At 46.5% G+C, this 12,626-nt stretch overlaps 8 non-coding genes across 8 annotated transcripts; 4 read left to right on the forward strand and 4 right to left on the reverse strand.

Moving 5' to 3' along the window:
• Positions 1-757: 757 nt before the first annotated feature.
• On the reverse strand, positions 758-876 carry LOC116951740 (5S ribosomal RNA). The gene has a single exon (XR_004404309.1). It is a non-coding gene; the product is annotated as a 5S ribosomal RNA (ribosomal RNA).
• A 665-nt stretch (positions 877-1,541) lies between these two features.
• On the forward strand, positions 1,542-1,660 carry LOC116951741 (5S ribosomal RNA). Its single transcript, XR_004404310.1, has one exon. It is a non-coding gene; the product is annotated as a 5S ribosomal RNA (ribosomal RNA).
• Positions 1,661-3,984: 2,324 nt separating this feature from the next.
• On the reverse strand, positions 3,985-4,103 carry LOC116951770 (5S ribosomal RNA). The gene has a single exon (XR_004404339.2). It is a non-coding gene; the product is annotated as a 5S ribosomal RNA (ribosomal RNA).
• A 665-nt stretch (positions 4,104-4,768) lies between these two features.
• LOC116951742 (5S ribosomal RNA) lies at positions 4,769-4,887 on the forward strand. The gene has a single exon (XR_004404311.1). It is a non-coding gene; the product is annotated as a 5S ribosomal RNA (ribosomal RNA).
• Positions 4,888-7,213: 2,326 nt separating this feature from the next.
• On the reverse strand, positions 7,214-7,332 carry LOC116951743 (5S ribosomal RNA). Its single transcript, XR_004404312.2, has one exon. It is a non-coding gene; the product is annotated as a 5S ribosomal RNA (ribosomal RNA).
• Positions 7,333-7,997: 665 nt separating this feature from the next.
• On the forward strand, positions 7,998-8,116 carry LOC116951744 (5S ribosomal RNA). The gene has a single exon (XR_004404313.1). It is a non-coding gene; the product is annotated as a 5S ribosomal RNA (ribosomal RNA).
• A 2,328-nt stretch (positions 8,117-10,444) lies between these two features.
• Positions 10,445-10,563, reverse strand: LOC116951734 (5S ribosomal RNA). Its single transcript, XR_004404304.1, has one exon. It is a non-coding gene; the product is annotated as a 5S ribosomal RNA (ribosomal RNA).
• A 671-nt stretch (positions 10,564-11,234) lies between these two features.
• LOC116951719 (5S ribosomal RNA) lies at positions 11,235-11,353 on the forward strand. Its single transcript, XR_012946817.1, has one exon. It is a non-coding gene; the product is annotated as a 5S ribosomal RNA (ribosomal RNA).
• Positions 11,354-12,626: the final 1,273 nt, after the last annotated feature.

The following is a 12,626-nucleotide window of genomic DNA, read 5'->3' on the forward strand; positions in this document are numbered from 1 at the left end:
ATTCCAATTACCTTAATCCTAGTGATAATAACACTGGATGTGTGTGGCCTTCAAAGAAAAAGTATATATTTTGCGATGTTTTGGGGCAATGCTCCTCCTTCAGAGCACAGAGGGAGGCAGAAGAGAGTTGGCGACTTGCACTTATTTACACCATGGGACCTGGTGATAATACCATGTTTAAAACTATTAATTTTGATGACCAGTTTTGGAATTGGCATAAGAACAGTTGAACTAAAAATTGCGATTGAGTCACACCTCCTTTAATCCTTCTTTAAATAAAAAAAGGATAACTCCTAAATCGTACAAACTTTCTATTCAAAGTAAAATTGTGCACTGCGAGAAGATGTATTCTTGTCAGCACAAAATCGACTTAGCATCACGAAATATTAAAAAAATAGTTTTTTCTTCCACATCCCATCAGCCAGGCGACCTGAGAGTGAATCGTTTCATGGTTAACCACAGGAATAAATTCTGGGCTGGTTTTGACAATCAGTGTCTCATCAACAGAGTGAGTGAACGTATGTGAACTGAGTGACGTTCATATCGGAGGGCCCCTCTGTTAGCTGTGGGTCCTGGTGGAGCACAAAAGTCTACAATGCACGACACGGAATGACCAGGCGCGTAGTCGGTGCAGCTCGAGGCCGAGGTAGCGGTGCCCCCTAGAGACGAGAACCCGCCAGCCCCGCTGTGCGTGAGCGACACGCGGGGAAGACAGCGCTCCCCCTGCCGACGGAAAGAGGCAAAAGCCGGCAACAAAAGCCTACAACACCTGGTATTCCCAGGCGGTCTCCCATCCAAGTACTAACCAGGCTCGACCCTGCTTAGCTTCCGAGATCGGACGAGATCGGGCGTATTCAGGGTGATATGGTCGTAGGCGAAAGCTCAGTGAAGATTTAGTAAATTCATCTCTAATGTATTTGCCTTTCACCTTTGAACTTATTTAACTTTTCCGTGTGTGAAGACACCGCCTGCAGTCATCCTCGCATTCACGGTGGAGTTCAACTCGAGACGTCTCGGTGCAAAGCCAAGTGGTCTCATCTCTGGAGCAGCAGCAGCAGCCTCCAAGTTGAGCAGCTATCTCAGAAGAAGTGGTGTGATCATATTTATATACAGTATTTGTGTGTATTTATACCATGACGTACACACTTTGTTTATCCACTGATGGATGAAGCCCTGCAACACGCCGTGTCTGTCCTGTCCTGGGGGTTGATTGAGCATACTTCACCACGCTGGTCGACGGTGCGGGTTGGTGGTGAAGTGGTGGAGAGAGTCTGACCTGGTTCGGATATCACTCGACACCACCGATGATGTTAGCCGTGCCCGGGATTCTAACTCAGCTCAGCAGCTTCACTGCACCGTGACGCTTAGAGCCACGGCACCCTAAGGGCTGTGGTCTTGACAGTGGCAGAAGTGAGCGCTGGGGTCGCGATCTGTAGCTGGCGGTGAACACGAGTTTCATGGGAAACGCTCATTCGCTGTAGAAACATCAGCGGAAGCTGATAAAGTTAGAGATGAATGTACTAAATCATCCGTGAGCTTTTGCCTACGACCATATCACCCTGAATACGCCCGATCTCGTCCGATCTCGGAAGCTAAGCAGGGTCGAGCCTGGTTAGTACTTGGATGGGAGACCGCCTGGGAATACCAGGTGTTGTAGGCTTTTGTTGTCGGCTTTTGCCTCTTTCCGTCGGCAGGGGGAGCGCTGTCTTCCCCGCGTGTCGCTCACGCACAGCGGGGCTGGCGGGTTCTCGTATCCCTCTGCCCGAAGAACATGAAAGGTAACTAGAAAACTAGATTTATATTTTTATTTTACCAGGTAAGGTCCACTGAGCTACATTGCTCTTTTTCAAAAGCGACATGGCCACAAATGATAGCTCAACGAAGTGGCTTATGATCATGTGGACATTTCTAGCAGCCAATTATTATTCTTGGGTCTTTTAGTAAAGTCACGTAGATAGGTTCAAGGAGAAAAAAAACAAAAAAATACATGTTTTCTTTGAACCTATCTACGTGACTTTATCGAAAGACCCAAGAATATGAATTCCTGCAGTCACGAAAGCTTTAAGTCCAGATTCAGCCAATTATTCTAAAGAAGCTCATTTCCCATCGTGTAAAGCCCATTGAGCTAAGTTGCTCTTTTGCAAGCGCGACTAGGCCAGTAGACATCGCAGCATTCCAGAATAAAAAAAAACTTAAAGTACAAATTATGTTTAAAATGACATTCACACTTAAACTATCGTGATTGTACTCACAGAGTCAGTGTTAACGAGGAAAGAGGTGGCAGCATGGAGATGCCGAGACATGAATAAACTAGTTGGTTCCACAAACACTTTGCGGCAGCTACCTTAAATGTTTTGATCCAATGTGACACTGACACTGTACGGCAAAAATGGGGCAAACATAAAATCATTAATTCCCAGAATTGGAAATAATTATAATTAAGCCACGACTAAAATATTAAAAGTGTGTGTTTACTTGTTTTTGAGTATTTGGCTGCCAGAAACTTCCACAGCCACTTTGTTGAGCTATTATTTGTGGCCAGGACGCTTCTGAAGAAGCGCTATACAGCTTAGTGGGCCTTACCTGGTAAAATAGAAATAGTAACGTTCAGCGCAGAATTCACTGTCTTGAAGAGAGCAAATTATCATTTGATGGCAGGATCACCTGAAATGGTGTTGGTTTAGGGGGGGCTTCATCCAGCAGTGGATTGACCATGGCTGATGAAGATGATGATGATGACGATTAAGTCACGAGAAAAGTTTGATGGCTTGTTTTGTGCAATCCTTTGAAGAGCAAGTTGGGACCATCGACTCACACTGGAGAGCACTTGTAATTTATGGGCGATTGAAACCCGGATTCCAACCGTGGGTCACCGACAGCCATTATAAACCTTCATCCCCTCCCAAATTCACCAGAGATAAAGATTTCAAGAAATGTTTATTTCTAAATTGTACATGTGCCATTGTTTCCTATTTAATTTGCTTCAAACAATGATCGGCAATGAAAACAATCGGAATCCCAATACCAATGATGAGGAGGTCCCAGTGCCGGATTTAGAATCTTGGTACTCTACCACACGAGTCAGTGTAGGGTTGACGATCTGAGTTCTATTTCTGGCTTTCAGCTATAACATTGCCTTACAGCTGCCTGATTGAACGTACACAGCCCTCTGTCAGTGCGCTTCTGGATGAGGGCCTCCACATGCCGAGTGGGTAATGGGGCTTATTTGGCCGCGCGTTCACGCTGGTCTCTGGGGGATCGTGAGGGCGGGAATCTCTGTACAAAGAAGTGGGGTACAACAAGTGGGTGTTGTTCACTGCCCACTGAAAAGGGGATAGTGGGAAATGAGAGTTGGCGTCTTGCCCTTATTTACACCATGGGACCTGGTGAGAATACCATGTTTAAAACTATTAATTTTGATGACCAGTTTTGGAATTGGCATAAGAACAGTTGAACTAAAAATTGCGATTGAGTCACACCTCCTTTAATCCTTCTTTTAATAAAAAAGGATAACTCCTAAATCGTACAAACTTTCTATTCAAAGTAAAATGGTGCACTGCGAGAAGATGTATTCTTGTCAGCACAAAATCGACTTAGCATCACGAAATTCAATTTTTTTTAAAAAAAATTTCTTCCACATCCCATCAGCCAGGCGACCTGAGAGTGAATCGTTTCATGGTTAACCACAGGAACAAATTCTGGGCTGGTTTTGACAATCAGTGTCTCACCAACAGAGTGAGTGAACGTATGTGAACTGAGTGACGTTCATATCGGAGGGCCCCTCTGTTAGCTGTGGGTCCTGGTGGAGCACAAAAGTCTACAATGCACGACACGGAATGACCAGGCGCGTAGTCGGTGCAGCTCGAGGCCGAGGTAGCGGTGCCCCCTAGAGACGAGAACCCGCCAGCCCCGCTGTGCGTGAGCGACACGCGGGGAAGACAGCGCTCCCCCTGCCGACGGAAAGAGGCAAAAGCCGGCAACAAAAGCCTACAACACCTGGTATTCCCAGGCGGTCTCCCATCCAAGTACTAACCAGGCTCGACCCTGCTTAGCTTCCGAGATCGGACGAGATCGGGCGTATTCAGGGTGATATGGTCGTAGGCGAAAGCTCAGTGAAGATTTAGTAAATTCATCTCTAATGTATTTGCCTTTCACCTTTGAACTTATTTAACTTTTCCGTGTGTGAAGACACCGCCTGCAGTCATCCTCGCATTCACGGTGGAGTTCAACTCGAGACGTCTCGGTGCAAAGCCAAGTGGTCTCATCTCTGGAGCAGCAGCAGCAGCCTCCAAGTTGAGCAGCTATCTCAGAAGAAGTGGTGTGATCATATTTATATACAGTATTTGTGTGTATTTATACCATGACGTACACACTTTGTTTATCCACTGATGGATGAAGCCCTGCAACACGCCGTGTCTGTCCTGTCCTGGGGGTTGATTGAGCATACTTCACCACGCTGGTCGACGGTGCGGGTTGGTGGTGAAGTGGTGGAGAGAGTCTGACCTGGTTCGGATATCACTCGACACCACCGATGATGTTAGCCGTGCCCGGGATTCTAACTCAGCTCAGCAGCTTCACTGCACCGTGACGCTTAGAGCCACGGCACCCTAAGGGCTGTGGTCTTGACAGTGGCAGAAGTGAGCTCTGGGCTCGCGATCTGTAGCTGGCGGTGAACACGAGTTTCATGGGAAACGCTCTTTCGCTATAAAAACATCAGCGGAAGCTGATAACGTTAGAGATGAATTTACTAAATCATGACTAAGCTCTCGCCTACGACCATATCACCCTGAATACGCCCGATCTCGTCCGATCTCGGAAGCTAAGCAGGGTCGAGCCTGGTTAGTACTTGGATGGGAGACCGCCTGGGAATACCAGGTGTTGTAGGCTTTTTGTTGTCGGCTTTTGCCTCTTTCCGTCGGCAGGGGGAGCGCTGTCTTCCCCGCGTGTCGCTCACGCACAGCGGGGCTGGCGGGTTCTCGTATCCCTCTGCCCGAAGAACATGAAAGGTAACTAGAAAACTAGATTTATATTTTTATTTTACCAGGTAAGGTCCACTGAGCTACATTGCTCTTTTTCAAAAGCGACATGGCCACAAATGATAGCTCAACGAAGTGGCTTATGATCATGTGGACATTTCTAGCAGCCAATTATTATTCTTGGGTCTTTTAGTAAAGTCACGTAGATAGGTTCAAGGAGAAAAAAAACAAAAAAATACATGTTTTCTTTGAACCTATCTACGTGACTTTATCGAAAGACCCAAGAATATGAATTCCTGCAGTCACGAAAGCTTTAAGTCCAGATTCAGCCAATTATTCTAAAGAAGCTCATTTCCCATCGTGTAAAGCCCATTGAGCTAAGTTGCTCTTTTGCAAGCGCGACTAGGCCAGTAGACATCGCAGCATTCCAGAATAAAAAAAAAACTTAAAGTACAAATTATGTTTAAAATGACATTCACACTTAAACTATCGTGATTGTACTCACAGAGTCAGTGTTAACGAGGAAAGAGGTGGCAGCATGGAGATGCCGAGACATGAATAAACTAGTTGGTTCCACAAACACTTTGCGGCAGCTACCTTAAATGTTTTGATCCAATGTGACACTGACACTGTACGGCAAAAATGGGGCAAACATAAAATCATTAATTCCCAGAATTGGAAATAATTATAATTAAGCCACGACTAAAATATTAAAAGTGTGTGTTTACTTGTTTTTGAGTATTTGGCTGCCAGAAACTTCCACAGCCACTTTGTTGAGCTATTATTTGTGGCCAGGACGCTTCTGAAGAAGCGCTATACAGCTTAGTGGGCCTTACCTGGTAAAATAGAAATAGTAACGTTCAGCGCAGAATTCACTGTCTTGAAGAGAGCAAATTATCATTTGATGGCAGGATCACCTGAAATGGTGTTGGTTTAGGGGGGGCTTCATCCAGCAGTGGATTGACCATGGCTGATGAAGATGATGATGATGACGATTAAGTCACGAGAAAAGTTTGATGGCTTGTTTTGTGCAATCCTTTGAAGAGCAAGTTGGGACCATCGACTCACACTGGAGAGCACTTGTAATTTATGGGCGATTGAAACCCGGATTCCAACCGTGGGTCACCGACAGCCATTATAAACCTTCATCCCCTCCCAAATTCACCAGAGATAAAGATTTCAAGAAATGTTTATTTCTAAATTGTACATGTGCCATTGTTTCCTATTTAATTTGCTTCAAACAATGATCGGCAATGAAAACAATCGGAATCCCAATACCAATGATGAGGAGGTCCCAGTGCCGGATTTAGAATCTTGGTACTCTACCACACGAGTCAGTGTAGGGTTGACGATCTGAGTTCTATTTCTGGCTTTCAGCTATAACATTGCCTTACAGCTGCCTGATTGAACGTACACAGCCCTCTGTCAGTGCGCTTCTGGATGAGGGCCTCCACATGCCGAGTGGGTAATGGGGCTTATTTGGCCGCGCGTTCACGCTGGTCTCTGGGGGATCGTGAGGGCGGGAATCTCTGTACAAAGAAGTGGGGTACAACAAGTGGGTGTTGTTCACTGCCCACTGAAAAGGGGATAGTGGGAAATGAGAGTTGGCGTCTTGCCCTTATTTACACCATGGGACCTGGTGAGAATACCATGTTTAAAACTATTAATTTTGATGACCAGTTTTGGAATTGGCATAAGAACAGTTGAACTAAAAATTGCGATTGAGTCACACCTCCTTTAATCCTTCTTTTAATAAAAAAGGATAACTCCTAAATCGTACAAACTTTCTATTCAAAGTAAAATGGTGCACTGCGAGAAGATGTATTCTTGTCAGCACAAAATCGACTTAGCATCACGAAATTCAATTTTTTTTTTTAAAATTTTCTTCCACATCCCATCAGCCAGGCGACCTGAGAGTGAATCGTTTCATGGTTAACCACAGGAACAAATTCTGGGCTGGTTTTGACAATCAGTGTCTCACCAACAGAGTGAGTGAACGCCTGTGAACTGCGTGACGTTCATATCGGAGGGCCCCTCTGTTAGCTGTGGGTCCGAGTGGAGCACAAAAGTCTACAATGCACGACACGGAATGACCAGGCGCGTAGTCGGTGCAGCTCGAGGCCGAGTTAGCGGTGCCCCCTAGAGACGAGAACCCGCCAGCCCCGCTGTGCGTGAGCGACACGCGGGGAAGACAGCGCTCCCCCTGCCGACGGAAAGAGGCAAAAGCCGGCAACAAAAGCCTACAACACCTGGTATTCCCAGGCGGTCTCCCATCCAAGTACTAACCAGGCTCGATCCTGCTTAGCTTCCGAGATCGGACGAGATCGGGCGTATTCAGGGTGATATGGTCGTAGGCGAAAGCTCAGTGAAGATTTAGTAGATTCATCTCTAATGTATTTGCCTTTCACCTTTGAACTTATTTAACTTTTCCGTGTGTGAAGACACCGCCTGCAGTCATCCTCGCATTCACGGTGGAGTTCAACTCGAGACGTCTCGGTGCAAAGCCAAGTGGTCTCATCTCTGGAGCAGCAGCAGCAGCCTCCAAGTTGAGCAGCTATCTCAGAAGAAGTGGTGTGATCATATTTATATACAGTATTTGTGTGTATTTATACCATGACGTACACACTTTGTTTATCCACTGATGGATGAAGCCCTGCAACACGCCGTGTCTGTCCTGTCCTGGGGGTTGATTGAGCATACTTCACCACGCTGGTCGACGGTGCGGGTTGGTGGTGAAGTGGTGGAGAGAGTCTGACCTGGTTCGGATATCACTCGACACCACCGATGATGTTAGCCGTGCCCGGGATTCTAACTCAGCTCAGCAGCTTCACTGCACCGTGACGCTTAGAGCCACGGCACCCTAAGGGCTGTGGTCTTGACAGTGGCAGAAGTGAGCGCTGGGGTCGCGATCTGTAGCTGGCGGTGAACACGAGTTTCATGGGAAACGCTCATTCGCTGTAGAAACATCAGCGGAAGCTGATAACGTTAGAGATGAATGTACTAAATCATCCGTAAGCTTTCGCCTACGACCATATCACCCTGAATACGCCCGATCTCGTCCGATCTCGGAAGCTAAGCAGGGTCGAGCCTGGTTAGTACTTGGATGGGAGACCGCCTGGGAATACCAGGTGTTGTAGGCTTTTGTTGTCGGCTTTTGCCTCTTTCCGTCGGCAGGGGGAGCGCTGTCTTCCCCGCGTGTCGCTCACGCACAGCGGGGCTGGCGGGTTCTCGTATCCCTCTGCCCGAAGAACATGAAAGGTAACTAGAAAACTAGATTTATATTTTTATTTTACCAGGTAAGGTCCACTGAGCTACATTGCTCTTTTTCAAAAGCGACATGGCCACAAATGATAGCTCAACGAAGTGGCTTATGATCATGTGGACATTTCTAGCAGCCAATTATTATTCTTGGGTCTTTTAGTAAAGTCACGTAGATAGGTTCAAGGAGAAAAAAAACAAAAAAATACATGTTTTCTTTGAACCTATCTACGTGACTTTATCGAAAGACCCAAGAATATGAATTCCTGCAGTCACGAAAGCTTTAAGTCCAGATTCAGCCAATTATTCTAAAGAAGCTCATTTCCCATCGTGTAAAGCCCATTGAGCTAAGTTGCTCTTTTGCAAGCGCGACTAGGCCAGTAGACATCGCAGCATTCCAGAATAAAAAAAAAAACTTAAAGTACAAATTATGTTTAAAATGACATTCACACTTAAACTATCGTGATTGTACTCACAGAGTCAGTGTTAACGAGGAAAGAGGTGGCAGCATGGAGATGCCGAGACATGAATAAACTAGTTGGTTCCACAAACACTTTGCGGCAGCTACCTTAAATGTTTTGATCCAATGTGACACTGACACTGTACGGCAAAAATGGGGCAAACATAAAATCATTAATTCCCAGAATTGGAAATAATTATAATTAAGCCACGACTAAAATATTAAAAGTGTGTGTTTACTTGTTTTTGAGTATTTGGCTGCCAGAAACTTCCACAGCCACTTTGTTGAGCTATTATTTGTGGCCAGGACGCTTCTGAAGAAGCGCTATACAGCTTAGTGGGCCTTACCTGGTAAAATAGAAATAGTAACGTTCAGCGCAGAATTCACTGTCTTGAAGAGAGCAAATTATCATTTGATGGCAGGATCACCTGAAATGGTGTTAGTTTAGGGGGGGCTTCATCCAGCAGTGGATTGACCATGGCTGATGAAGATGATGATGATGACGATTAAGTCACGAGAAAAGTTTGATGGCTTGTTTTGTGCAATCCTTTGAAGAGCAAGTTGGGACCATCGACTCACACTGGAGAGCACTTGTAATTTATGGGCGATTGAAACCCGGATTCCAACCGTGGGTCACCGACAGCCATTATAAACCTTCATCCCCTCCCAAATTCACCAGAGATAAAGATTTCAAGAAATGTTTATTTCTAAATTGTACATGTGCCATTGTTTCCTATTTAATTTGCTTCAAACAATGATCGGCAATGAAAACAATCGGAATCCCAATACCAATGATGAGGAGGTCCCAGTGCCGGATTTAGAATCTTGGTACTCTACCACACGAGTCAGTGTAGGGTTGACGATCTGAGTTCTATTTCTGGCTTTCAGCTATAACATTGCCTTACAGCTGCCTGATTGAACGTACACAGCCCTCTGTCAGTGCGCTTCTGGATGAGGGCCTCCACATGCCGAGTGGGTAATGGGGCTTATTTGGCCGCGCGTTCACGCTGGTCTCTGGGGGATCGTGAGGGCGGGAATCTCTGTACAAAGAAGTGGGGTACAACAAGTGGGTGTTGTTCACTGCCCACTGAAAAGGGGATAGTGGGAAATGAGAGTTGGCGTCTTGCCCTTATTTACACCATGGGACCTGGTGAGAATACCATGTTTAAAACTATTAATTTTGATGACCAGTTTTGGAATTGGCATAAGAACAGTTGAACTAAAAATTGCGATTGAGTCACACCTCCTTTAATCCTTCTTTTAATAAAAAAGGATAACTCCTAAATCGTACAAACTTTCTATTCAAAGTAAAATGGTGCACTGCGAGAAGATGTATTCTTGTCAGCACAAAATCGACTTAGCATCACGAAATTCAATTTTTTTATTAATTTTTTTTCTTCCACATCCCATCAGCCAGGCGACCTGAGAGTGAATCGTTTCATGGTTAACCACAGGAACAAATTCTGGACTGGTTTTGACAATCAGTGTCACACCAACAGAGTGAGTGAACGCCTGTGAACTGCGTGACGTTCATATCGGAGGGCCCCTCTGTTAGCTGTGGGTCCGAGTGGAGCACAAAAGTCTACAATGCACGACACGGAATGACCAGGCGCGTAGTCGGTGCAGCTCGAGGCCGAGTTAGCGGTGCCCCCTAGAGACGAGAACCCGCCAGCCCCGCTGTGCGTGAGCGACACGCGGGGAAGACAGCGCTCCCCCTGCCGACGGAAAGAGGCAAAAGCCGACAACAAAAAGCCTACAACACCTGGTATTCCCAGGCGGTCTCCCATCCAAGTACTAACCAGGCTCGACCCTGCTTAGCTTCCGAGATCGGACGAGATCGGGCGTATTCAGGGTGATATGGTCGTAGGCGAGAGCTCTGCGAAGATTTAGTACATTCATCTCTAATCTATCTGCCTTTCACCTTTGAACTTATTTAACTTTCCCGTCTGTGAAGACACCGCCTGCAGTCATCCTCGCATTCACGGTGGAGTTCAACTCAAGGCGTCTCGGTGCAAAGCCAAGTGGTCTCATCTCTGGAGCAGCAGCAGCAGCCTCCAAGTTGAGCAGCTATCTCAGAAGAAGTGTTGTGATCATATTTATGTACAGTATTTGTGTGTATTTAAACCATGACGTACACACTTTGTTTATCCACTGATGGATGAAGCCCTACAACACGCCATTTCTGTCCTGTCCTGGGGGTTGATTGAGCATACTTCACCACGCTGGTCGACGGTGCGGGTTGGTGGTGAAGTGGTGGGGGTGGAGAGAGTCTGACCTGGTTCGGATATCACTCGACACCACCGATGATGTTAGCCGTGCCCGGGATTCTAACTCAGCTCAGCAGCTTCACTGCACCGTGACGCTTAGAGCCACGGCACCCTAAGGGCTGTGGTCTTGACAGTGGCAGAAGTGAGCTCTGGGCTCGCGATCTGTAGCTGGCGGTGAACACGAGTTTCATGGGAAACGCTCTTTCGCTATAAAAACATCAGCGGAAGCTGATAACGTTAGAGATGAATTTACTAAATCATGACTAAGCTCTCGCCTACGACCATATCACCCTGAATACGCCCGATCTCGTCCGATCTCGGAAGCTAAGCAGGGTCGAGCCTGGTTAGTACTTGGATGGGAGACCGCCTGGGAATACCAGGTGTTGTAGGCTTTTTGTTGTCGGCTTTTGCCTCTTTCCGTCGGCAGGGGGAGCGCTGTCTTCCCCGCGTGTCGCTCACGCACAGCGGGGCTGGCGGGTTCTCGTCTCTAGGGGGCACCGCTAACTCGGCTTGAAGCTGCAACAGACGACGCGCCTGGTCATTCCGCGTCGTGCATTGTAGAGTTCACGCCGTCACTGTGATTCGTACGGCGTAACAACCGCATTTTTTGCGCTGCACTTTCGAAAGTGAAAATTTATCGCGGTACAAACTCGATTAATTCTCAAGGTAGTTTATTTGCTTTTTTTTTACTTTAAAACACTGCGGGCTGAAGCCAGAGGAACAATATCATACAATGCATACGCGTGACAGGAGAGCGCATCAAGTTCTTGCTGCAAAACGTCAGTTTAAAGGTAAAATCTCGATCGACTCTTAAAAAAAGAGAGCACAAAGGAACCCTTTGACACACAACCCAAACGTTCACACGTCGCAACCATTCAGTAGGAAATCTTGAATCACTTTCCCAACAATATTTGGTCGGCACTCTCAATACCATGATGCAAAAAAACCTCAAGGGCTTCTCTCCACACACACGTCCGGCAGCAGCACTTGTTTCAACACGCAAATGGTGGAGCGGTTTTGACATTTTGAGTCTCATCAGCAGGCTTTGTCAGGCCTGTTCAATGCTGCTGGGTTGTCACGTTATTGGGGGTTTCCTCCGTTTGCGTAAAGGGGCAATGTTAAATGAAAAAAAGGCATCATGTAATCGAGCTCACTCCACGTTACCTTCCGGAATAATGCAACCTTGTGTCAACCTATTTCTACCTGAATAATTCTTCACCCATGCTGTGCTGGTCACAGGGGATTGTTTGAGCATACTTCACCACACTGGTCAGTGTGGGTTCGGATATCACTCGCCAACGGTGCTAACCTTTGCAATCGAACTTGATTGCCAAGGGTCACTGGGTTTATACCGCATTGCGATAACCACCACGTGCCAAAGCTCCACCACGAGTTACGTCTGGGTAAGCCATCTATTCACCTTCACAAAAGTGTGAAATTGGCCGAAATTTCTGGAACCGTTGAAAACGAGTGATACACTCTGTGACCTCTTGCTTCAGCCTCGTCCATGGAACTGTGTTGCAGTGAAGGAGCGTGCCATGGAATTTTATATGAATGCGTTGCCGTATTGAGTAACTCAATCCCCCACCTCTTAAGGTTGCTACTCCAAAAGAAAATGAATAAAATGCCAAAGTAATTCTTCCCAGTGTCGGCAACGGAATCCTG

Source organism: Petromyzon marinus, chromosome 43, assembly GCF_048934315.1.
Source record: "Petromyzon marinus isolate PM22_M1 ecotype Great Lakes invasive population chromosome 43, UKy_Petmar_22M1.pri1.0, whole genome shotgun sequence".
NCBI lineage: Eukaryota > Metazoa > Chordata > Hyperoartia > Petromyzontiformes > Petromyzontidae > Petromyzon > Petromyzon marinus.